Source organism: Etheostoma spectabile, unplaced genomic scaffold (genome assembly GCF_008692095.1).
Source record: "Etheostoma spectabile isolate EspeVRDwgs_2016 unplaced genomic scaffold, UIUC_Espe_1.0 scaffold00006029, whole genome shotgun sequence".
NCBI classification, from domain to species: Eukaryota; Metazoa; Chordata; class Actinopteri; order Perciformes; family Percidae; genus Etheostoma; species Etheostoma spectabile.
In genome coordinates, this window is record NW_022603319.1 from 1 (window position 1) to 22,724 (window position 22,724).

At 40.9% G+C, this 22,724-nt stretch overlaps 10 non-coding genes across 10 annotated transcripts; 4 read left to right on the forward strand and 6 right to left on the reverse strand.

Annotated features, from left to right (window-relative positions):
* Positions 1-1,426: 1,426 nt before the first annotated feature.
* On the reverse strand, positions 1,427-1,498 carry trnav-uac (transfer RNA valine (anticodon UAC)). The gene has a single exon. It is a non-coding gene; the product is annotated as a tRNA-Val (tRNA).
* Positions 1,499-5,049: 3,551 nt separating this feature from the next.
* Positions 5,050-5,121, reverse strand: trnaq-uug (transfer RNA glutamine (anticodon UUG)). Its single transcript has one exon. It is a non-coding gene; the product is annotated as a tRNA-Gln (tRNA).
* Positions 5,122-5,698: 577 nt separating this feature from the next.
* trnat-cgu (transfer RNA threonine (anticodon CGU)) lies at positions 5,699-5,771 on the forward strand. Its single transcript has one exon. It is a non-coding gene; the product is annotated as a tRNA-Thr (tRNA).
* A 639-nt stretch (positions 5,772-6,410) lies between these two features.
* Positions 6,411-6,492, forward strand: trnas-uga (transfer RNA serine (anticodon UGA)). The gene has a single exon. It is a non-coding gene; the product is annotated as a tRNA-Ser (tRNA).
* Positions 6,493-7,041: 549 nt separating this feature from the next.
* Positions 7,042-7,114, reverse strand: trnat-ugu (transfer RNA threonine (anticodon UGU)). The gene has a single exon. It is a non-coding gene; the product is annotated as a tRNA-Thr (tRNA).
* Positions 7,115-7,742: 628 nt separating this feature from the next.
* On the forward strand, positions 7,743-7,816 carry trnat-agu (transfer RNA threonine (anticodon AGU)). Its single transcript has one exon. It is a non-coding gene; the product is annotated as a tRNA-Thr (tRNA).
* A 980-nt stretch (positions 7,817-8,796) lies between these two features.
* Positions 8,797-8,868, forward strand: trnam-cau (transfer RNA methionine (anticodon CAU)). The gene has a single exon. It is a non-coding gene; the product is annotated as a tRNA-Met (tRNA).
* A 1,270-nt stretch (positions 8,869-10,138) lies between these two features.
* On the reverse strand, positions 10,139-10,354 carry LOC116677829 (small nucleolar RNA U3). Its single transcript, XR_004329064.1, has one exon. It is a non-coding gene; the product is annotated as a small nucleolar RNA U3 (small nucleolar RNA).
* A 2,474-nt stretch (positions 10,355-12,828) lies between these two features.
* trnaa-agc (transfer RNA alanine (anticodon AGC)) lies at positions 12,829-12,901 on the reverse strand. The gene has a single exon. It is a non-coding gene; the product is annotated as a tRNA-Ala (tRNA).
* A 623-nt stretch (positions 12,902-13,524) lies between these two features.
* Positions 13,525-13,597, reverse strand: trnaa-agc (transfer RNA alanine (anticodon AGC)). Its single transcript has one exon. It is a non-coding gene; the product is annotated as a tRNA-Ala (tRNA).
* Positions 13,598-22,724: the final 9,127 nt, after the last annotated feature.

Here is a 22,724-nt window from a genome sequence, read left to right on the forward strand (position 1 = left end):
TACACGGCCCCACAAACACAATTGTACAACCTATATACAGAATGAGTTTTGCAACAATGAATGCACACATGCAGTTGCAATTATGAAGTAAAATGTAATGAATTAGAGTTTCATACTTAATATAACTTTTTCTTTTCTGGGACTATCACAGAATGCAGTGCGATCAGTTGAGTTGTATTCAGAGTACAGGTTATCAGATAGCACAACCAGGACTTAATGTATATTTATTGTATTACACTCAGGTTTTTATGGGTGTTACAGCAAGTATGAAACTGTAGTTTCGATTTTATAGACGAAATAACTTGAATGTCATTAAGTAGACATTTCACTTTGATAAACGTGAACACACTTAATACTGCTCCAAAGCATACCAATTAGCAGAGGATGGTTTGATCCAGGTTTGTGATGAAGAAGGTTCTTACTATTTTCAAAGCAGTGCAATTACGATTTCATTGTAGGTCTGCTGTGTGTCCTTAAAATGGTGCTTTCTGCTGGGAAAAAATTTTTTTTGGTGTCAATACAACTCTGTTTCTTTTTTTTAAGTACATACTTGGCCTACATTTTGAAATGCATGCAGGTATACATGCATACAGTGGTATGCATGCGTTCAGGAACCCATGCTGAAGTTGACTAAAAAGAGGAATTAAAAAATCATCTTTAGGAAATTGAGCTTAATGCCTTAATTTAATAAAAAGGAAAATCCAACCTTTAAGGACAGTAGCATCATTACCCAGTGATGGTAGTATAGTGGTGAACATAGCTGCCTTCCAAGCAATTGACCTGGTTTGGTTCCCAGCCATCACAGCAGTTTAGTTGTGTGGTTAGGTGCTTTATTGTCTAGAAGTAACCAGAAAGGTTACTCACCCAACCCGCTTTCATAAAACATTAGAGCTCTGTTATGGTACAATTAAGGGAGCATATTAATCAATCAAGCTCCCTCCACGAGGATCCACAGAGACAGGCAGTGCACTACGATTTGCACTTTGCCGTGTCTGGTAATGACTACTAACCAATGAATTTAGGCTCCAGTCTCTCTGGAGGCGTGGGTTCAAATCCCACCACTGCCATTTGCATGAATTACATAGCTGGAAGGTAACCAACGCGATGTCTTACAGCTGTGTCATTTGGGCTGAAGGGTTAGTGAGGTAGCTACAATTATCCATCAATCACCTTGCTGAGATTGTTCCTTGTTAACCTGAGGATCACGATGGTGAAACCTTCCTTTCCAGCACTTTGTAGTAGAAAATTAACAAATAATTGTGATAATCATCCATATTGATCAAACTAATCATGATCATCATCTTGGCCATAATCGTGCAGCCCAAAGAGATCTAGGGTTTTATCAAACCAGGTTGTGCAAGTAACCTTTCTGTGACTTCTTGTAAAAAAAAAAAAAAAGCAAGTAACATCACTCAAAGAAAACTGCTGCAATGGCTGGGAATCAAACCCAGGTCAACTGCTTGTAAGGCAGCTATGCTCACCACTATACCACCATCGCTGGGCAATACAATGTTCACTTCAAATCTGGTAATACATCTGGGTATTAAGACCCAAGAAAGAATTAAGAAAATGCACTCTAATTATCACATTAACAAGAATGGGAAGTGCATGTGTGCTGGCTGCTGTCTGCTAGCTCCCTTCGATAGCTCAGTTGGTAGAGCGGAGGACTGTAGAGGCATAAGGCTGAAAGCCTTAGGTCACTGGTTCAAATCTGGCTCGAAGGAAAAGTTTTTTTTCCAGAGTTTCCCTTCAGGGATCAATAAAGTATTTCTGATTCTGATGTAAAGATGGACAAACGACCCAAAAGCATAATACTTCTTGCCGAGACATAACAGGAAACAAAAAAAGAGGTGGGGTAGATATGAGCGCAGAAATCCTTTTACGACAGGCTTACGTGATATTCATAAAACGTTCGTATCAAGCCAATCAGAGCGTAAGAATGATCGTACATTGATAAATGCAGCGGCTGGAAAGCAACTTGATTTTGCCACTAAGAAGTGATAGTAGTATTGTGATGAATTTGCCTTGCTGAATTTGCCTTATTACTAAACCGATTGGAAAACTGGGTAGGACTTTCTGGCTCAGTACTAAACTGGTTTGAAACCTACTTACAGAATAGGGATTACTTTGTGACAATAGGTAATTATACATCCGAGCATACAAATATGACGTGTGGAGTTCCCCGGGCTCTATTCTGGGGCCTCTTCTGTTTACATCTACATGCTCCCACTGGCCCAGATTATGGAGAACAACAAAATAAGTTACCATAGTTATGCGGACGACACACAAATTTACATAACCTTATCGCCAGGGGACTACAGTCCAATACAAAAACTGACTAAGTGCATTGAACAAATTAACGGCTGGATGTGCCATAACTTTCTGAAATTAAATGAAGGAAAAACTGAGGTGGTTGTTTTTGGAGCAAAAGAGGAACGATTAAAAGTCTGCGCTCAGCTTCAAACAACAATGTTAAAAACAACAGACAAAGCCAGAAATCTGGGTGTAGTCATGGACTCAGACCTGAACTTTAACAGCCACATTAAGACAATTACAAAGTCAGCCTACTATCACCTTAAGAATATATCAAGGGTTAAAGGACTTATGTGTCAACAGGATTTGGAAAAGCTTGTCCATACCTTTATCTTCAGTAGACTTGACTACTGTAACGGGGTCTTTACAGGTCTCCCTAAAAAATCAATCAGACAGCTGCAGCTGATTCAGAACGCTGCTGCTCGAGTCCTCACTAAGACCAAGAGACTGGATCACATCACTCCAGTTCTGAAGTCTTTACACTGGCTTCCTGTGTCTCAAAGAATTGATTTCAAAGTACTTTTGCTAGTTTATAAATCCCTTAACGGTTTAGGTCCAAATACATTTCTGATCTGCTTCTACACTATGAACCACCCAGACCTCTCCGGTCATCTGGGACAGGTCTACTTTCTGTCCCCAGAGTCAGAACTAACAGGGTGAAGCAGCTTTCAGTTTCTATGCTCCTCATATCTGGAATAAACTCCCAGAAACCTGTAGATCCGCTGCTACTCTCAGTTCTTTTAAATCAAGGCTGAAGACCTTTCTTTTTGATGCTGCCTTTCTTTAAATGACTGCTCATTTCTTTAAATTTCTTATGCTGCACTGTAACTTTTATTCTTGTGTTTAATGTGTCTATTTTTTTTAACTGTCTATTCATGTGTTTTAGCGATTTTTAATGCTTATGATTTTTAACTGTTTTTACTTGTGTTTTATCTGTTTAACTGATTTTGTGTAAAGCACTTTGAATTGCCCTGTTGCTGAAATGTGCTATACAAATAAAGCTGCCTTGCCTTGCCTTGCGTGTGACTCTCTTTTCCATCATATTCAATAAATTAACCAGATTATTCAATCCATTCCTCTACTTATATGCAAAGTAGTCTCATCCAGGACCTATCGCACCCTAAGTAAGAATCATAAACCTAGACCAATGAACAAGGAGAGTCATGTCCTGTTCCTTATATTTTTTCTCAGTTTTTTCTATTGCGTGCAGTTGAAGCAGGATATGAAAATTGCCAACATGCTCTACTACAATTGTGCTTGCTGCTAATCCGGTTCAATTTAACTATAAACTGGATTTTAAATTATAGATTAGGGTTGTAACATCGCCTGCCTTCAGGGCTCTTCCGGGAGTTTAACCCCAGACCTCTCGCACCCGAAGCAAGAATCATACCGCTAGACCAACGAGCCACTTAAAAACACCTTATTAGCAATTTTCCATCAAGTAAATGTGACTAGTCAGCAGAGGTGGGTAGAGTAGTCAAAAATTGTACTCAAGTAAAAGTACTGTTACTTCAGAATAATATGACTCAAGTAAAAGTAAAAGTAGTCATCCAAATAATTACTTTAGTAAGAGTAAAAAAGTACTTGATGAAAAAACTGTTGAGTAACGTCTGATTTATTTCTCAACACAAGCATCAATCAGACCGACAAAAATACAAAATAATTATCTTTTGGCAAATTATAGTTCATCCAATCAATAGAATAAATTAAAATTAATTTATTAATTACAAAATAGCTTAAGTGAAGAGACTTGTCACATCAAATTTGGATGGATACTGCATGTGCAAAACATACTGTTTGTAACCTAAAAGACAAACATTCACCTCTCCACAGCAAAAACTAAAACTACCGCTACGTCTCCTCAGGTTAGATGTTGAGTTGTTGAACGCTCACATGTCCGTTTGTTTTGGTCGACACAGAAGACACCGCATAATGTAGCTGCTGTTTCGCACTTTTCCTAAAAGGTAACCATGCTTTCACTATGAGGCCGGGGGGGGGGGTTATCCTGGTCTGCGTTGCCTTGGCGATGGTTGATTCTGACATCTTTGATTTGCTACGACTGTAAAGCTAACCTGTCCCGGCGCTGAGATCGAGTATGGTCACGTGACTGCACAACAATGTTTGATTGGTGAAACACAGTCACGTGGTAGAGTCTTCAGCGGAAGTCTCTCTCTCTTTCAAAATAAAACATTAAAATGAGACGTACGCTGTGGTAAAAACAATGACGCGTAGAATACCAAAGAGGTAAAAAGAAAAGTAACGAGCTCCTTGTAGCCTGATGTAGCGGAGTAAGAGTATAGTTTCTTCTTCACTAATCTACTGAAGTAAAAGTAAAAGTATAGTGATTTAAAACTGCTACTAGAAGTACAATCTTTTCAAAAACTTACTCAAGTAAATGTAACGGAGTAAATGTAACTCGTTACTACTCACCTCTGGGTGGGAATCAATATCCACCAATGTTTCTGTCCAAAATGTCCACCTGTGTCCAGACATGTGCCTACTAGATGGGAAAGAGACTGACATTTGGGTCAACATTGTGGAAATATCTTCAATATGTTCAACTAAGTCTAAATTTGGAGCTCCTTTCAGTTAACATGAAGTACAGGTCACAGCTCAACATGCCACCACCAACATACTGTTTTCAGTCAAACAGCCAAGAATATTTTACCCGTTAGCCTAGATGTGGACAGTGTAGAGGTTGATTTTTTTATTTCACCAGTACTCTGGCTTAAAACCAGGTTCCACCGAGACTTGAACTCGGATCACTGGATTCAAAGTCCAGAGTGCTTACCATTACACCATGGAACCACTGTTGTGAAATGCAACATTGGTTTGCCAGGCAGCTTCTTTCATAATATCAACACTTATGCTATTGAAGGCACACAACAATTACTGGCTAACTTAAGTCATTTAGTAAACTAAGTGTTCATACAGGATGTGGAAGAAGAATAGGTTCTAAAGCTCTTGCCACAAACAATGAATACAGCAGTAGAAAGGTTTACTGTGTACACATGGTAAATTTTACATGGGTTGATAATGCAGATGTTCACAAAAGGTGCGGCTGTATTTGAAATTCAGTTTCTTTGCGCAAATTAATGTCCACTATAATGTAGAGAAAAGCTGAGTTCAAACTTCCCAACACTAGATAATAATAGAGAGCTGGTCCTGGCACGTCCAGCTGGGAGGAGGCCTTGGGGAAGACCCAGAACTAGGTGGAGAAAGTTCATCTCCAACCTGGCCCGGGAACGCCTCAGGATCACCCAGTGATGCTCGACAAAGGGCAGTTTGGGGTCCCCTGCTGGAGCTGCTGGACAAAGATGGATGGATGGAAGGAAACCTTTTCACTAGCTCATTGTATTCTTGCAAGAAAGACTTAGCTACCGGAGGCGCTGTAGCTTAGTGGTTAAAGTGCCTGTCTCGTAAACAGGAGATCCTGGGTCCAAATCCCAGCAGTGCCCTAATTCATTCATCAGGTTTTGTGTTTCTGTTTATAGAAACAACATCCTGTTATATCTCGTGATCATACATGAATTCACGAAATCCAGTGGGTCCTTGTGACTTCAGTGGTCCGTCATGGCCTGCAACAAATCCGGACCTGGTGGGTGTTAACAGACTGCGGATCACGGAACAGACACAAAGCAGAGTTGATCCGCAGTTGGTGGAAGTCAGGGGTAAGGCCTCCTGCACACTGCCTGTGTGGTGTGAGCATGGCATTTCTGTTGCGTGGCATTTTCTTGGTCTTTGCACACCAGAAACTTTTCTGACGCGGCGATGTTGCTGCTAGCCTTGTCTGTACACATGTATGTTTCTCATTGACGTGTGATTCAATAACTTGTTAATTATTAACCTGGACTGGTTTGGAAATGAATCAGATCATCTAAAGGGGGTGGATTAACTACCCACATTACACCTGAAATACCCTCAAGATTTGAATGATCCTTTGGAACTGAAGTGCTTTGGAATCCCCATCAGTCATTCAGAACTGCCCAAGGTACTTGTGAGATAGGCTCTATCTTTGTGTGATTGATGGTACCAACTGTAATGGAATCTGTCAGGCCTCAGGGGTTCTCCGCTGTAAAATCAGATCATATTATACAGCTGTGATGGCCGAGTGGTTAAGGCGTTGGACTTGAAATCCAATGGGGTCTCCCTGCGCAGGTTCAAACCCTGCTCACAGCGATTTCTAATTACACAATAAATAAGAATTCAGTCACATTTAGAGGATGATGATGTTTTGAGAAATTAGTTTATTGGTGGTGCAGATCCTTACGAGTTGGCTCCCTCTTAGATCCATGGCGACCCGGTGAATCTTCCTTCAGTTGCATATCGCGATTTAGTCAACTAATATCAAATCATCAATATATTAATTTTCATTCCAGTAGCATCGAAGACGTTAAAATCAGGCAGTCAGCGCCCAAAGTGCCTTGGTCGGTAAAGTTCATGTTTATTTCACCTCTGACCTCATTTAGCATCAAACACCTGAAACCCCACCCGACAGTGATGTCACAGGGTCGTGGTGTACACCTGGGCCACGTTCAGCCCCAACAAAACAAGGTTTTGAAAGCATTAAAAAATGGGTCCAATCCATTTCCCTTCAGATATGTATTGCCCCTCAACAGGCCACAACTGGGCAAAATTAAATAATGCTTGTTAAGCACTATAGCAAAAATAAATATCAAATATATACACTCTTTGTAGTGCTGATAACAAAAGTATTAACTGATTATCAGGCACTGCTGGGATTTGGACTCAGGATCTCCTGTTTACAAGACAGGTGCTTTAACCACTAAGCTACAGCGCCTCTTACAGGTTGGTCTGTCATGCAAGATTACAATGAGCTAGTGAACAGGGTTCCAACCATTCATCCATCTTTGTCAAGCAGCTCCTGCAGGGGACCCCAAACTTCCCTTTTCAGAGCGACTGAGTGATCTCGAGGCGTTCCCAGGCCAGGTTGGAGATATAATCCCTCCACCTAGTCCTGGGTCTTACCCAAGACCTACTCCCAGGTGGACGTGCCTGGACTACCTCCCTAGGGAGGCCCCCACGAGGCATATTGACCTGGTCACCAATTTCTCATTTTTGTATTGCAGCACACCCAGCTGCTAGAGCTTCTCAACGATCTGGAAGAGTGCTGGGCCCTGAAGCGTCCACCTCAGTCTGGTTCAAATGGTGACTGGTCCACCTGGTGGACTGAGCTTCACTGGCTCTAGTCTAATGTTTGTGTTTCTTGTTGTTTAAACAAGTATAATATTACTGAAATGTAATTGGTAATGCGTTATATTACTGTGTTAAAGCAAAAAGGAATACATTACTTTATTTGCGTTACTTTTGTAACACGTTACTCCCAATACTGCCAGTCAGTAAACTGTATGTTTAGCTTATTCTAGGTAAAAGTGAAATTGAGAATTAACATTATACCTACTAATGGAGGTGCTGTGGCTTAGTTGGTTAAAGTGCCTGTCTAGTAAACAGGAGATCGTGGGTTCAAATCCCAGCAGCACCTTGTTGTTGCCGAGATTACCTCAGTTTGCATACCATCATCATGTCCACCCAATCCCCCGGCTACCCATTAAACAGATCACTTTGCATTCAGTTTCGCAATCACCATAAAAATTGGTCAATCACTGAAATTTGAGCTTGTGTTGCTGCAGTCAGAGTATACAGTGCTCATCCTGAATGGGCCAGTATAGTGCATTAGAACTGCTTGTTGAATGGTCTATTAGCTTTGAAACCCCCCTTTCCCCACAGCTTTCAATTGTAAGTTGTGCACTCTTGGGGTCATAGCATGGATCAGGAACCACAACGGACACATCTGGACTCAATGTGGGCATTGTACGGCAATATTTGACACGTTCAGACCATGAAGACAGTTATCAGTTTATTTCCCATCTGGCAGGTATAATTGTGAAGATAATTGCACAATGTTGACCCAATTGTCAGTCTATTTCCCATCTGGCTGGGACATTTCTGGATTCAGGTGGACATTGTGGACAGAAACATTGGTGGATCTTGATTCCCACCATAGGATTTAGCCTGTATTGCACATTGGGGTACAAGGTCAATAAGATGCCATTAACATCTTGCGCAATGTATTGCCATTGTCAAGCAAATTGCCACCCTAGTGAATTTCTTCCATGTCTCCATGAATGCCTATATGTTTGGGCCCACAATTACAAGAGCAGCCGAAAACCCTAGTCAACCCAGTCCAAACCATCGCAGTAAGCCTCACTGGGTGTCCAAACTAAAATGATACGAGGCAAGTTGGTAGAGTCCTTACTGATGTTTATATCTGTACTCACAATGCCCTGTTTTTAAAACACAAGTGTTACATGTGAATAATCAATGTGTGAGTAATCAGGAAGCTCACATAAAAGATACTTGCAAGGTCTACTAAATGTTTAACTTTACAACCCGAGAGCGGCTGGAACCTTGGTTGCCACCTTCCATCAAAATGTGAATCACAGACCTGGGTAGAGAATCCAGAGCAGAGTGGCGCAGCGGAAGCGTGCTGGGCCCATAACCCAGAGGTCGATGGATCGAAACCATCCTCTGCTAATTGCTATGCTTTGTGTCAGCAGAGTGTCTATTTCCTCTCTGTTGATATTTAACAAAGTTTCTGAAATGAAATACTGGAGCATAAAACAATATACTATACTACAGTACAAATACTACTGTAAAACATGTACATTCCAAGTTCTTGTTGTGATAGTCTGAAAGAGAGAGCATACTGCTTAGTTTGTGTCACAGGAGGTTTGTAAAAGCTTGTAAAACATCAACCCTGGTGTCTCCAGTCAAGATATCAACATCATTTCTTTCAGAACAACCTGGGTTATTACAAAAAGTTGTGCTGCACTGAGGTCACTTGAATGTTAAAAATGGTTGTAGGACCTTAAAGGGAACATGAATCGTCCAGATATGTATTGATATCACACACAGAGCAGTTCGAGCTGAGCCAGTCTCCTCTAAAACACTTCTCATATGTCCTGGGAGTCAAGAAATAAACATTAGAACTTATACAACTATGCATTTATTTTAGCTTAATTTACCCAACAGAACAGCTTCGGAGTCATTGGAATGAGTTGAATGGTGGTCGTCTCGCTCCCCCCTAGCGCCTGTGAGTTGAACCCCCCTCCCTTGGAACTTTCAGTCAGCGAGTTGCCGACTCAGCGGAAGTGTGACGTGATATCAGGTCTTGCTAACAAGGTAGCGATGGATTTCTTTTGGTGTTTTTCACAGTATTGTCATGACAGAGCCGGTAAAAGGGAAACAGAAACTTAACCAGCCTTTAGATCCAAATACAAATAGGGCCAAAAAATCACTGAATCAATCAGGATTTCCACATCACCTTCAACGCCCGTATCCACTCGTAGAGTAACCTGGCTTCAAGTATTTGCTGTATGTACTCAAACCTCGTTACAACATGCCATCCCGTCCACCGGGACTTCAGTGTACCGTTCCACCCCTTTAATACATGTCAATCAAGCTGAGCCTGTAAGGGCCACACAGTCTGATTGGTCAAGTGGAAACACCTGTGGGAGTGGAACATGGATGTGTAGAGATGGGCTTTCAAACAATGCACCTTTTTGACATGTCAAAGTAGGAAAAGCAAAGTAGAAATAAAAATGAATTATGGCTTAACTCGGTTTATATTTTTACACTAGACATAAGGTATTACAAAGTCAAGAAAGTAGGTGTTAACCCTTTCAAGTATCTTTGTCCACCATGGACAAAACATACTTTGAGACTGACTATAACTTCAGTCAATTAGAAAGTTTAGCATGTTTTGTTACCTTCACACATGTTAGTTTTCCACATATCTGCTACTACCACTCTGAACATACTCCCTTCTTCAATACTCCATAAAGAAGCAAAGAACAATCATCAATGACAGAGAGCATATGAAGTGAATCATTACTCTCTGTCAGCTTCACGCTCAGAAAGGAATATCACGACTCATCATCGTGGTCAGCGAGACTAAACACTTTAAAAACACATTCCTCAAGTCAGAGACTCTAGAAATGATCCCTGAAAGTATAGTCTTGGTTAGACTGAGGGGGGAAACTGCATCTCATTCACTGCAGAGTGATTGTCACTCAGGGTTCAGAGGGACAGAAGCTAATCGTTACGTGCTCCAGATGACTCTGAGGTGAGAAAATCTATTTAGATCTTTAAGAAGACCGATATGTAGATTGAATTAGATTTTCAGTCACTGTTGTCTCAATATTTCAGTGTCAGCCTACTTATTCTCTACAATAAATGCTCCAGTCCTTTCTTTGCATTAATACTGGTTCTTAACATGCTTCCACTGGCTCAGATTATGGAAAACAACTAAATAAGTTACCATAGTTATGCGGACGACATACTAATTTACATAACCTTATCGCCTGGGGACTATAGTCCAATACATACACTGACTAAACGCATTGAACAAATTAACGGCTGGATGTGCCAGAACTTTCTGAAATTAAATGAAGGAAAAACTGAGGTGGTTGTTTTTGGAGCAAAAGAGGAACGATTAAAAGTCTGTGCTCAGCTTCAAACAACAATGTTAAAAACAACAGACAAAGCCAGAAATCTGGGTGTAGTCACGGACTCTGACCTGAATTTTAACAGCCACATTAAGACAATTACAAAGTCAGCCTACTATCACCTTAAGAATATATCAAGGGTTAAAGGACTCATTTGTCAACAGGATTTGGAAAAAACTGGTCCATGCTTTCATCTTCAGTAGACTTGACTACTGTAACGGGGTCTTTACAGGTCTCCCTAAAAAATCAATCAGACAGCTGCAGCTGATTCAGAACGCTGCTGCTCGAGTCCTCACTAAGACCAAGAGACTGGATCACATCACTCCAGTTCTGAAGTCTTTACACTGGCTTCCTGTGCCTCAAAGAAGTTTCCATATCAGAAATTTGGGTTAACACTTTCATTGGATTTGGGAGTTTCTGGTTCCTTTTATAGCATCTGGAGAAAAAACATTTGGTAAAAGAATTTTTTTTAAGTGTAAAAAAGAGACAAAAATGTCAACGTATGTGAAAAGTGAAGTGTAAAAAAAGAAAAGAAAAAGCTTTAAAAATTTGGGGAAAAACCCACAAAGATTTAAGAAGGAACATCAGAGGGAGAAGACGGGGACAGATCTGTGGGAGGAGATGGGGACAGATCAGAGGGAGAAGACGGGGACATATCAGAGGGAGAAGACGGGGACATATCAGAGGGAGAAGACGGGGACAGATCCGTGGAAGAAGACGGGGACATATCAGAGGGAAAAGACAGGGACAGATCAAAGGGAGAAGACGGGGACAGATCAAAGGGAGGAGACGGGGACTGATCAGAGGGAAAAGACGGGGACAGATCCGTGGGAGAAGACAAGGACAGATCAGAGGGAGAAGACAGGGACAGATCAAAGGACCAACACACAGAGACTTTGATTCCTAATAATTAAACTGAAATAATAAACCTGTCTTCCAGGAGAAGACGGGGACAGATCCGTCTGGAGAAGACGGGGACAGATCAGAGGACCAACCCGATATCATGAAGACAGAGACAGATCCTTTTATTCGTCCTTATTTCTTGTTGGAGAACAGAAGAACTCAGTTTTGGTTTTATTTTTCTGTTTGCGTCCGTTTTAAAACCCGAGCACCTTATTTAAGTTTTGTTGCATGAATGTTTTATTTTGAAAGAGTATAAAACTGCTTCCTAATGAAACAGGTTGAACTATCTGAGGTTTATTTATAAAGTGTGTAAATGTAAATGTGCTGTATTTATATAGCACTTTTCTAGTCTTAGCGACTACTCAAAGCACTTTTACATCATACAGGAAACATTCACCATTCACACACATTCATACACTGTGGCCGGGGCTGCCGTACAAGGTGCCACCTGCTCATCAGATACACACTCACACACATCTACACACCTGCTCATCAGATACACACTCACACACATCTACACACCTGCTCATCAGATACACACTCACACACATCTACACACCTGCTCATCAGATACACACTCACACACATCTACACACCTGCTCATCAGATACACACTCACACACATCTACACACCTGCTCATCAGATACACACTCACACACATCTACACACCTGCTCATCAGATAAACATTCATACACATTCACACTCCGATGCGCAGCACCGGGGGCAACAAATTTCACAAAGTCATAGTATAATAAGTCAAAATATTCATAAAAAATCCTAAAAAGTCCTAGTATAGTATGTCAAAGTAATAGTATAATATGTCTTAAATTCATAAAAGTCATAGTATGTCAAAAAATTCTTGAAAAGTCGTAAAAGGTCATAGTATGTCAAAGTATTCATAAAAAGTCATTGTTTAGTATGTCTAAAAATACATAAAAAGTCATACTGTAGTATGAAGAAATATATGTATAAAAATTCATAGTATAGTATGTCAAAATATTCCTAAAAGTTGTAGTATAGTATGTCGTAACAAGTCCAGATTTATAGTTCTTGTTGTAAAACAAGAAGAATCTAAAGTCCTCTGGAGAATGCGGGCATTGATCCCGCTACCTCTCGCATGCTAAGCAAGCGCTCTACCATTTGAGCTAATTCCCCTTTTCAAAAAAATGTCATAGTATGTCGAAGAAGTCATAAAAAGTCATAGTATAGTATGTCAAAAATTCATAAAAAGTCAAAAGAAATCATAAACAGTCATAGTATAGTAAGTCAAAATATTCATAAAAAGTCACAGTATAGTATTTCAAAAACTTCATAAAAGTCATAGTATAGTATGTCAAAAAATTCACAAAGTCATATTATAGTATGTCAAAAAAATCATAAATAATCATAAAAAGTCATAGTATAACATGTTGAAAATTCATAAAAGTCATAGTTTAGTATGACAAAAAAATCATAAAAAGTCATGGTATAGTATGTCAAAAAAATCATAAATAATCATAAAAAGTCATAGTATAACATGTTGAAAATTCATAAAAGTCATAGTATAATAAGTCAAAATATTCATAAAAAGTCATAGTATAGTATGTCCATCCATCCATCTTCATCCGCTTTATCCGGTATCGGGTCATGGACAGTATAGTATGTCAAAAAATTTAAAAAAGTCATAAAAAGTCATAGTATAGTATGTCTAAATATTCCTAAAAAGTCGTAGTGTAGTATGTCGTAAAAAGTCCAGATTTATAGTTCCTGTTGTAAAACAAGAAGAATCTAAAGTCCTCTGGAGAATGCGGGCATTGATCCCGCTACCTCTCGCATGCTAAGCAAGCGCTCTACCATTTGAGCTAATTCCCCTTTTTATAAAAAGTCATCGTATAGTATGTCGAAAAATTCATAAGTCATAGTGTACTATGTCAAAAATTCATAAAAAGTCATAAAAAGTCATAGTATGTCAAAAATTCTTAAAAAGTCGTAAAAGGTCATAGTATGTCAAAATATTCATAAAAGTAATTGTTTAGTATGTCTAAAAATACATAAAAAGTCATCCTGTAGTATGTCGAAATATGTATAAAAATACATAGTATAGTATGTCAAAAAAATTATAACAATTCATAGCATAATATGTCAAAAAATTCATAAAAGGTATAGTATGACAAAATATTCAAATAAATTCATAGTATAGTATGTCAAAAAATTCAAGAAAAGTCATAGTATAGTATGACAAAATATTCATAAAATGTCCTAAAATGTCATAGTATAGTATGTCGAAATATTCCTAAAAAGTCGTAGTATAGTATGTCGTAAAAAGTCCAAATTTATAGTTGTTGTTGTAAAACAAGAAGAATCTAAAGTCCTCTGGAGAATGCGGGCGTTGATCCCGCTACCTCTCGCATGCTATCTATGTTGTCCACTACGTATCTTTGTTCACATGCTAGACTAGTTTTACTGGGGGGAATCCCGGATCACTATCTTTCCCACTGAACTCTTTGGTTATGTTGTCTCCCATTTATGGGCATGCTGCTTGCCTACACTTCCAACACACACAGGGGGGACACGGAGCCCGGAGCTAACAGCAGAAATGAATTATGGACATCAAGTGGATAAATCTTGGATGTAACAGTTTGGATTTAATGCTCAACGACCCTGAAAAAGGGCACAAGTTCCAGGCTGGATAGAAAATCACCTGTAGAGGCTAGAAAGACCCGGAAGAGACCGCCGCAACCATTAACTTGTTAGCTTTTAGCTGCAACAATCGGTAATTTTCTATCTTTTATGGTTATTAAATGATTCAACTATGAATCAGAGGTGCTGTCTCGGGTCCAGGGTAAATGTTAATCGAACAAAACTTTTGCAAGGAAAAAGCCAATACTTTATTGAAAAATGTCAATACTTTATTGAAAAATTTCAAATATTGTAACCAGCATTAAGTGAGTAGGTTTAGGTCTGTGTGAAAGTGGGCTGAGCATTTACCTGGGCTGAACTTGTGAACATCTTCTTTTACAGTAATACCCTAAAAAACTGGAGCATAAATACAGCACAATAAATATACTATTGTACCATACGGTACAACAAAAACCTTTAAAATATGTAGGTAGGTTGTTGTGCTGTCTGATAGTCTGAGGTATAAAAGAGAGAACATACCGCTTAGTTTGTGTCACAGGAGGTCTTAGTCTACCACTACGTTCTATAACCCTACCAGTCAGATTACCACAGGAGGTCTTAGTCTACCACTACGTTCTATAACCCTACCAGTCAGATTACCACAGGAGGTAATATCTTTGCAGCTCTTTTAAAGACTCTACCATAATACCTGCTGGAGATCCCAGGTCCCACATCACTCATGTCCTCCACCAGCACCAATGGCTCCTGGTCCAGTTCCGTGTTCAATTCAAAGTACTCCCTGTTAGCATTCAAGGCCATCCACAACTTAGCCCCCCATATCTGTCTGATCTCCTCCAGCGTCCCACTCCCTCCCGTTCCCTCAGATCCTCTTCCTCCATAAAGCTCTCTGCCCCCTCCGCCCGTCTCAGCACCACCGCTCTGCCCCCCGTCTCTGGAACCCATTACCACCCCAACTCAGAAACATTGATTCATCCCCCCCATTTAAACTCCTAACATAAAACACATCTGTTTAAAACTGCCTATTCCACTAAGATGTCTATTGCTCTGCCTTTACGTTGTTTTTGTTGTATAGTATTTGTTTTGCTGTTTAGTTCTATTATGTCTAGTATTTGTTTAGCTGTTTTTAATATATGAATACCCTGTGCGGCAAGCACCTATAAATAAAATGTATTATTATTATTATTATTATTATTATTATTATTATTATTATTATTATTGTTATTAACATTTTCTTGTAGGGAAGCATGCCCATGAACCCCGCTAGGGGGGGCTAGTGCTCCAGTGCAGCTCTAGGTCTTGTGATGCCCCTGGGGCAGTGTCCCCGTTTTAAGTTTTACAAAGATAAAAACATTACCTGTATTGGAGGTATTTATGCTTCTGAGCTGAAAATGTCCCCGGATTTTGTCTGAGAAATCGGTTCACCTTAGGAACAGGCTAATTACTGCTAACTAACATGCTAGTTACCATTAACATAGGCACAGGCTAATTACTGCTAACTAACATGCTAGTTACCATTAACATAGGCACAGGCTAATTACTGCTAACTAACATGCTAGTTACCATTAACATAGGCACAGGCTAATTACTGCTAACTAACATGCTAGTTACCATTACATAGGCACAGGCTAATTACTGCTACTAACATGCTAGTTTTCCATTAACATAGGCACAGGCTAATTACTGCTAACTAACATGCTAGTTACCATTAACATAGGCATAGGCTAATTACTGCTAACTAACATGCTAGTTAACCTATAGTATAGGCACAGGCTAATTACTGCTAATTAGCATGCTAGTTACATTAACATAGGCACAGTCTAATTACTGCTAACATGCTAGTTAACATTAACATAGGCACAGGCTAATTACTGCTAACTAATATGATAGGTAACATTAAATAGGCACAGGCTAATTACTGCTAACTAACATGCCAGTTAACATTAACATAGGCTCAGGCTAATTGCTGCTAATTAACATGCTAGTTAACATTAACATAGGCACAGGCTAATCACTGCTAACTAATATGCTAGGCAACATTAACATAGGCACAGGCTAATTACTGCTAACATGCTAGTTAACATTAACATAGGCACAGGCTAATTACTGCTAACTACAATGCTAGTTAACATTAGCAATAATAAACAGCTGATGGGAGTCCAAACTGTCTGCGAGCTTTCCTGACAAGTCCCATGGTTATGACACAATCGTTAGCCTATTTTACAAAAACATCTGCTACGGCGCCATAACGTGAGCTACAAGGTAATGGAGCCTTTTATAAATTGTCATATTTCTTTAGAAATAAAAAAGGATAAATAGAGTCTTTAAACGCTTCAGATGTAAAGTTATTTACTGTCTAAGTGGTACCAAAATGAATGGGAGTCAATGGGATGCTAACGCCAGGGGATGGAGCCTTAGCATTAAAATGGCGCCATGGGAGCTACGCTTAGAGAGGAGGAATGAATAAGTGTGTAAAGGTAAATAATAGAACAGTTACAACAGTCTGGTAAGTTCAGAAAAGGACATCACTTTACTGTAATGCAGCCATTAAAACTAAGAAAAGACAACACTTATGCATATTACGATGTTACAATATCCAAAATCTAAGACGATATCTAGTTTCATATCTCAATATCGATATAATATCAAAATATTGCCCAACTCTACTTCCAAGGTATTGTCAAGTCAGTGGAACAATGTTTTTGGATTTAAAAGTATTTATTTTGCGATAATAGTAACAAAATATGAGCTAAAATGGCTCAAAAAAGACAGTTTCTACAGAAATACAACTATACAGAAGGTATTTTTCAAAGAATCTATTGAAGGTATTCCTACACACAAGTACTTCTTAACGTTAGTGGGAGGAAACTGGATCACCCAGATTAAACCCAAGCAGACACAGCGGGAATGTGCAAAGTCCTGAAAGACAGAAACCAGCTGTCTGATGACTTTACACTGCACCTTCCCACTGCACTTCAGCCTATACTGTGTGTGTGTGTGTGTGTGTGTGTGTGTGTGTGTGTCAGTGTTTCACTCCTCATCCTTCTTCTTGTTTTCACGCGGGGATTTGGAGTGATAGGGTGCTTGGCAGAGGGAGCAGATGTGTAACGCAGAAAGTAAAGTAGGTTGGAGGTGAACAGCTTTACTCCTGGCTTGTTGAAGGAGAATTCCAGTCAATTTCAACACGTAGCTCTGTTGTTTGAACATTAGGAGGTCTGTCAGTAGAGAGCAAAATGAAACCACCGGTGTTGTCTACACCGTGTTATCCTCCTGCTAGAGTTAGCACCCAACGGGCTGCTAAAAACAGCAGCAAAATGGAACCAGAAATAAGACCAAGAAGCAGCATGGCGGCAGTAAATCTCTCGCAAATTTAGAATTGTTGAATGTCTCCCATCGAGAAGGCTTCTTCTGTTTTTCAGAAGAAGCTGTCTGTTGTTGTTCTTCATGGACATCTTCCACCTCTTGGTGTCCCAGAGTCTGGATTGTTGGGAACTCATTGTACTGGTTGCTGATGGCTGCGCGGAATCTGGCCAAGAGCTTCTTTGGTCTCTTCTAACATCCTTATGTCTGGTTGGTGGTGTCATCAGGTATTCTTTGACAGAGTAGGCAATACATCTTTCCAGTGCTGGATCTTTTAGACGCATGGAGATCAGCACCTTCTCCGCACAGCCGCATTTCTTACACAAATCTTGGAAATGGCCTTGTCAAGGTTTTTAATCGTTTTTTGGGTAATATCAAAATCTACACCCTTGACGTCGGCCCATGTTCTATTGAACAGATGGTTAACGTAGTCCTCTGGGTTTCCAATAGACCAGTTCACTTTTGTTTTCCTGTATATCCGAGAAACCAGCTTCGCTGAGAATATCTGGATGAATGCTTTCCTGTGTGCATCCGGTGCAGGTACGGCACATGTCTCCTCACAGACCGAGCCAGGAGCTGGAGCAGCTTCCACGGGCTTCTCTGGGACGTTGACCTTCGGTAGCTGCGGTGCTGCCAGTGACTCTTCTTTTAATATTTTGAATGCCACCCTATCAGCGTGGCTGTGATCTGAGTTTTCAGCCACCACCCCATCAGTCCCATGAAATTCCCCACTTTGTTTCGAATTTCAGCGTACATGTCAGCATGTGAATCAGAACAACCACATCACTGCATGACTTCCTCTCATTGGTTCTGGGATCAAATTGGGCGCGATTCCACGTGTGATGTCCCTATAGAGGAGATCAGTAAATTTCTGTGTGAATGTCATGCTTTTTCGGGGGTCATATTCTCAAACTTCTGAATCACATTAACCACATTCCCATGCTGTGATTTGTTATTATCCTCAGTCTGAAGCAGAGAGTCAAATTTCTCCATGGCTGTCTGTCTTGAGTGCTCGCTTTCACCGTTTGATTGCTTGGGGAATTTGGCCTTGAGCTCCTCCAATATACGATAATACCAAGCTTTGGCCAAGCGCAGTGTGAAAAAAGACTTGATCTTACTCGCTATCGCTTCTACAAACAAATTGAACTTCTGTTGGTACTGTGGACTGGCAGCTTCTGCCCCGTCCAAACTCTTAATTTGACTTATTGACCGAGCGATGTCTTCTGCAACCTCTTCAATCTCCCGAGAGCATTCAGATTGAATCCGCTGATACTTGAAATCCGGCACTTGATCCAAAAGTGGATCAATCATCGTTATCACCTCCGTCCTGATTATACTTTCGACAGACGTCAATATTGGAATCTCAATATCACTGTTGTCTGATGAGATGATCTGCAGGAATTCTGGTTCCACAGCTATAACTGGTGATTGGATGCAGTCGTCAGTGTCTTTCAGGTCCATGCTTTGGTCTCATGTTCTGTCTGTCTCAGTGTCTTCCGTCTCCATACCTTCTGTCACTTCTCCCTGGAAGGGCATCTGTTCTGTTTTTGGTAGGACTGGTATGACTCTTTGTCGCCATACAGGTTTGAGCCGAGCACAACATTTTTATCTTGGCTGTGAAAGCTTTTATCATTTTGCAGACATGACCAACCATAGCATTAAGCCTGCAAGGGGGCAGTGATGTGCTGAATTATCACAGGCTCTGCAGTGCACATAGTAGTGGAGAGAGCAGATTTGACACTTTCTGCAACCTCTTTACCAACCAAACCTGTCAAGCGCTGTGAGCTGACACACTCGACTTGGTCCTCAGCGTTCAGAGCCCCGGCAAAACTCCGAAAGAGTACGTCGCCCAGACTGGACGTTACACGGTCCTCAGAAACCAGCCACTCCTCAGACGCCGGTGCATTTCTGCTCCTAAGATTTACCAAGCACCTTTGACAACAATGTTATGATGTCCAAAAGCAGGTCGGCTATCATAATTTTAGTGACATCATCGGGGGTGCAGGATTTAACGATTCCCACTGTTCCGGTGTTATCCTTTTAAAAAGGATTCAATCAGTGGACAAACAGTATCTCCTGTAACCTCAAGCATATTCTCTGTCTGCGATATCTCTGGTCCAACCATGATAATTATTCAAATCAACTGTATTGGATGACTTTTTCCATACCAATAATGAATGAGATAACAAAATCCTGTTGTGTTTCAAGGACTCTGAGGCTCTAGTCTATATACCAAGTAAAGTTGTATGACATCACATCAAAAACATCAGAGCCGTTTTAGAATGTGATGTCACAGAACAAACCCAGCAGAGCCAACCAATGACTGCAGTTTAGCACCGTTGCTAGGCAACTGCAGCACCCTGTCAAGCCTCTTGAGACAGAGACCAGACTTCAAAATAAAACAGGAAACAGAACATATACAAGACAAGACCAAAAATACCATACCATAATCACAAGACATGACAGAACCAGGCTAAGAATGAAACACAGGAAAACAGATTATTACAATAAAATAAGACATATAATCCAAACCATAACAAACAAGGCGTTGTAGAGCGCCCTCTGGTGGAGAAACTTGCAACACAACGCTCATAACATGGTTCACAGTCTTTTTTATAATCAAATATTATCCATCCATCCATCTTCAGCCTTATCCGGTATCGGGTCGCGGGGGCAGCAGCTCCAGTAGGGGACCCAAACTTCCCTTTCCCGAGCCACATCAACTAGCTCCGACTGGGGGATCCCGAGGCGTTCCCAGGCCAGGTTGGAGATATAATCTCTCCACCTAGTCCTGGGTCTTCCCCGAGGTCTCCTCCAGCTGGACGTGCCTGGAATACCTCCCTAGGGAGCGCCCAGGAGGCATCCTTACCAGATGCCCGAACCACCTCAACTGGCTCCTTTCAACGCGAAGGAGCAGCGGCTCTACTCCGAGCTCCTCTCGGATGACTGAGCTTCTCACCCTATCTCTAAGGGAGACGCCACCCTCCTGAGGAAACCCATTTCGGCCGCAAAATATAATTTGTCAGAAAATGTATTGTCATCATAACTGATTCTGATGAATGCATATATTATTTTTTTTAATTGGCCATTATAGATGCCGATACCGTCAGATCAACAAATGCCTAATATCGGCCCGCCGATATATCGGTCGGGCTCTAAACCAGATGTACCAGTGAGTCTGTGCTCAGGAAGCCTGTGGTTACGTCTTTGTAAGAAAAGACACATGGGTAACAAACTTTATTAATAATGATTGTGATTCTGAGTAATTATTATAAACAACACATTGTGGGTCTGTAACATGTTTCAATAACTTTCAGAGACACATTAATCTGAATAAAAGACATAAAAATGGAAAAAAACAAATCCTTATAATAATATAATATACGGTAATAATGTGGTTGGTAGATGTTAGACCAGTAACAGCCAATCAGCACTGAGTCTCACTTCATGTCCGCCCACAACACTATCTGGTTGGTAGATGTTAGACCAGTAACAGCCAATCAGCACTGAGTCTCACTTCATGTCCCGCCCCCAACACTATCTGGTTGGTAGATGCTAGACCAGTACCAACCAATCAGCACTGAGTCTCAATTCATGTCCCGCCCACACCACTATCTGGTGGTAGATGTTAGACCAGTACCAGCCAATCAGCACTGAGTCTCCCTTCATGTCCCACCCACACCACTATCTGGTTGGTAGATGTTGGACCAGTACCAGCCAATCAGCACTCACCATGACGTATTCTTCCACATGCAGCTGTTCCTGATAGGCAGCTGGTGAGGGCATGAAGTCCAGATTGATCCAGTCCAAATCAAACCTGTTACATAAAGTTGGGAACCTTCTCTCAACATGTTGGGAATCACTTTTAACATTACTGTAGCCTAAGAGTTTATTTACTTTATGTGTGTGTGTGTGTGTGTGTGTGTGTGAGAGAGAGAGATTGTCTGTGTGTGTGTGTGTGATTGTGGGTGTGTGTGTGTGTGTGTGTCTGTCTGTTTGTGTGTGTCTGTGTGTGTGTGTCTTAGTGTGTGTGTGTGTGTAAGGGTAAAGATAAAACAGTGGTCGGAAAGAGAAGATACAGATCAGCTGATTACTGTGTATTTGTACTTCAGAGGAAAACACTATACTACTGCATTTACCTGACACACCACGAGACACACACACACACACAGAGACCACACACGAGACACACACACACAGACAGACACACACACACACAGATACATACACACAGATACATATACACACACACACACACACCACACACACAAACACACACATACACACACATAGACACACACACACTAACACAGGGACACACACACAGCAAACACACCCACAGACAAACACACACACACACACAAACAGACACACACACACACACACACACAAACAGACACACACACACACACACAGATACATACACACACAGATACATACACACACACAGAGACACTTACACAAACACACACACACACAGACACAGGATCCTCCAGTATTTTACCTTGGCCTGTTCCTCCGGTAGGGAACCTCCGTTGTCCTCGACGTAGCTGAGCAGGTCCTTGGAGGGAACTGGTCTCTCCAGCACCAGGATCAGCTCCTGGTCCTAATCCTACCTACCAGTCCAGTAGGGACACCGGCGCTGTCGTCCCCACCGATCCACTCGTTCCAGCCGCAAGTTTTAACATGACGGCGACCTCCACAGACAGCTGCTTCCCATTCTGGTCCTGAAACATCACAACAAAATGGAGGATGAGGGCGAGGAACGTTTTAGAGAATAATATAGAATCATTCATCCATAATGCGTTCAGTAAGAGAGTGCAGTGCTGAATACAGCTGATTTCAACAGCAGTAGGTGTTGCTCACTTACCACTACTTTGCAGAAGATTTTGTCCTTCGGGACATGTTTGATGGCGACCAATGAGGACAAACAGGACTTTGGTTAGCTCCTCCCGTTTATACTATGTCCGTGTTTAAGAATGTGTGTGTAACACTTACGGTA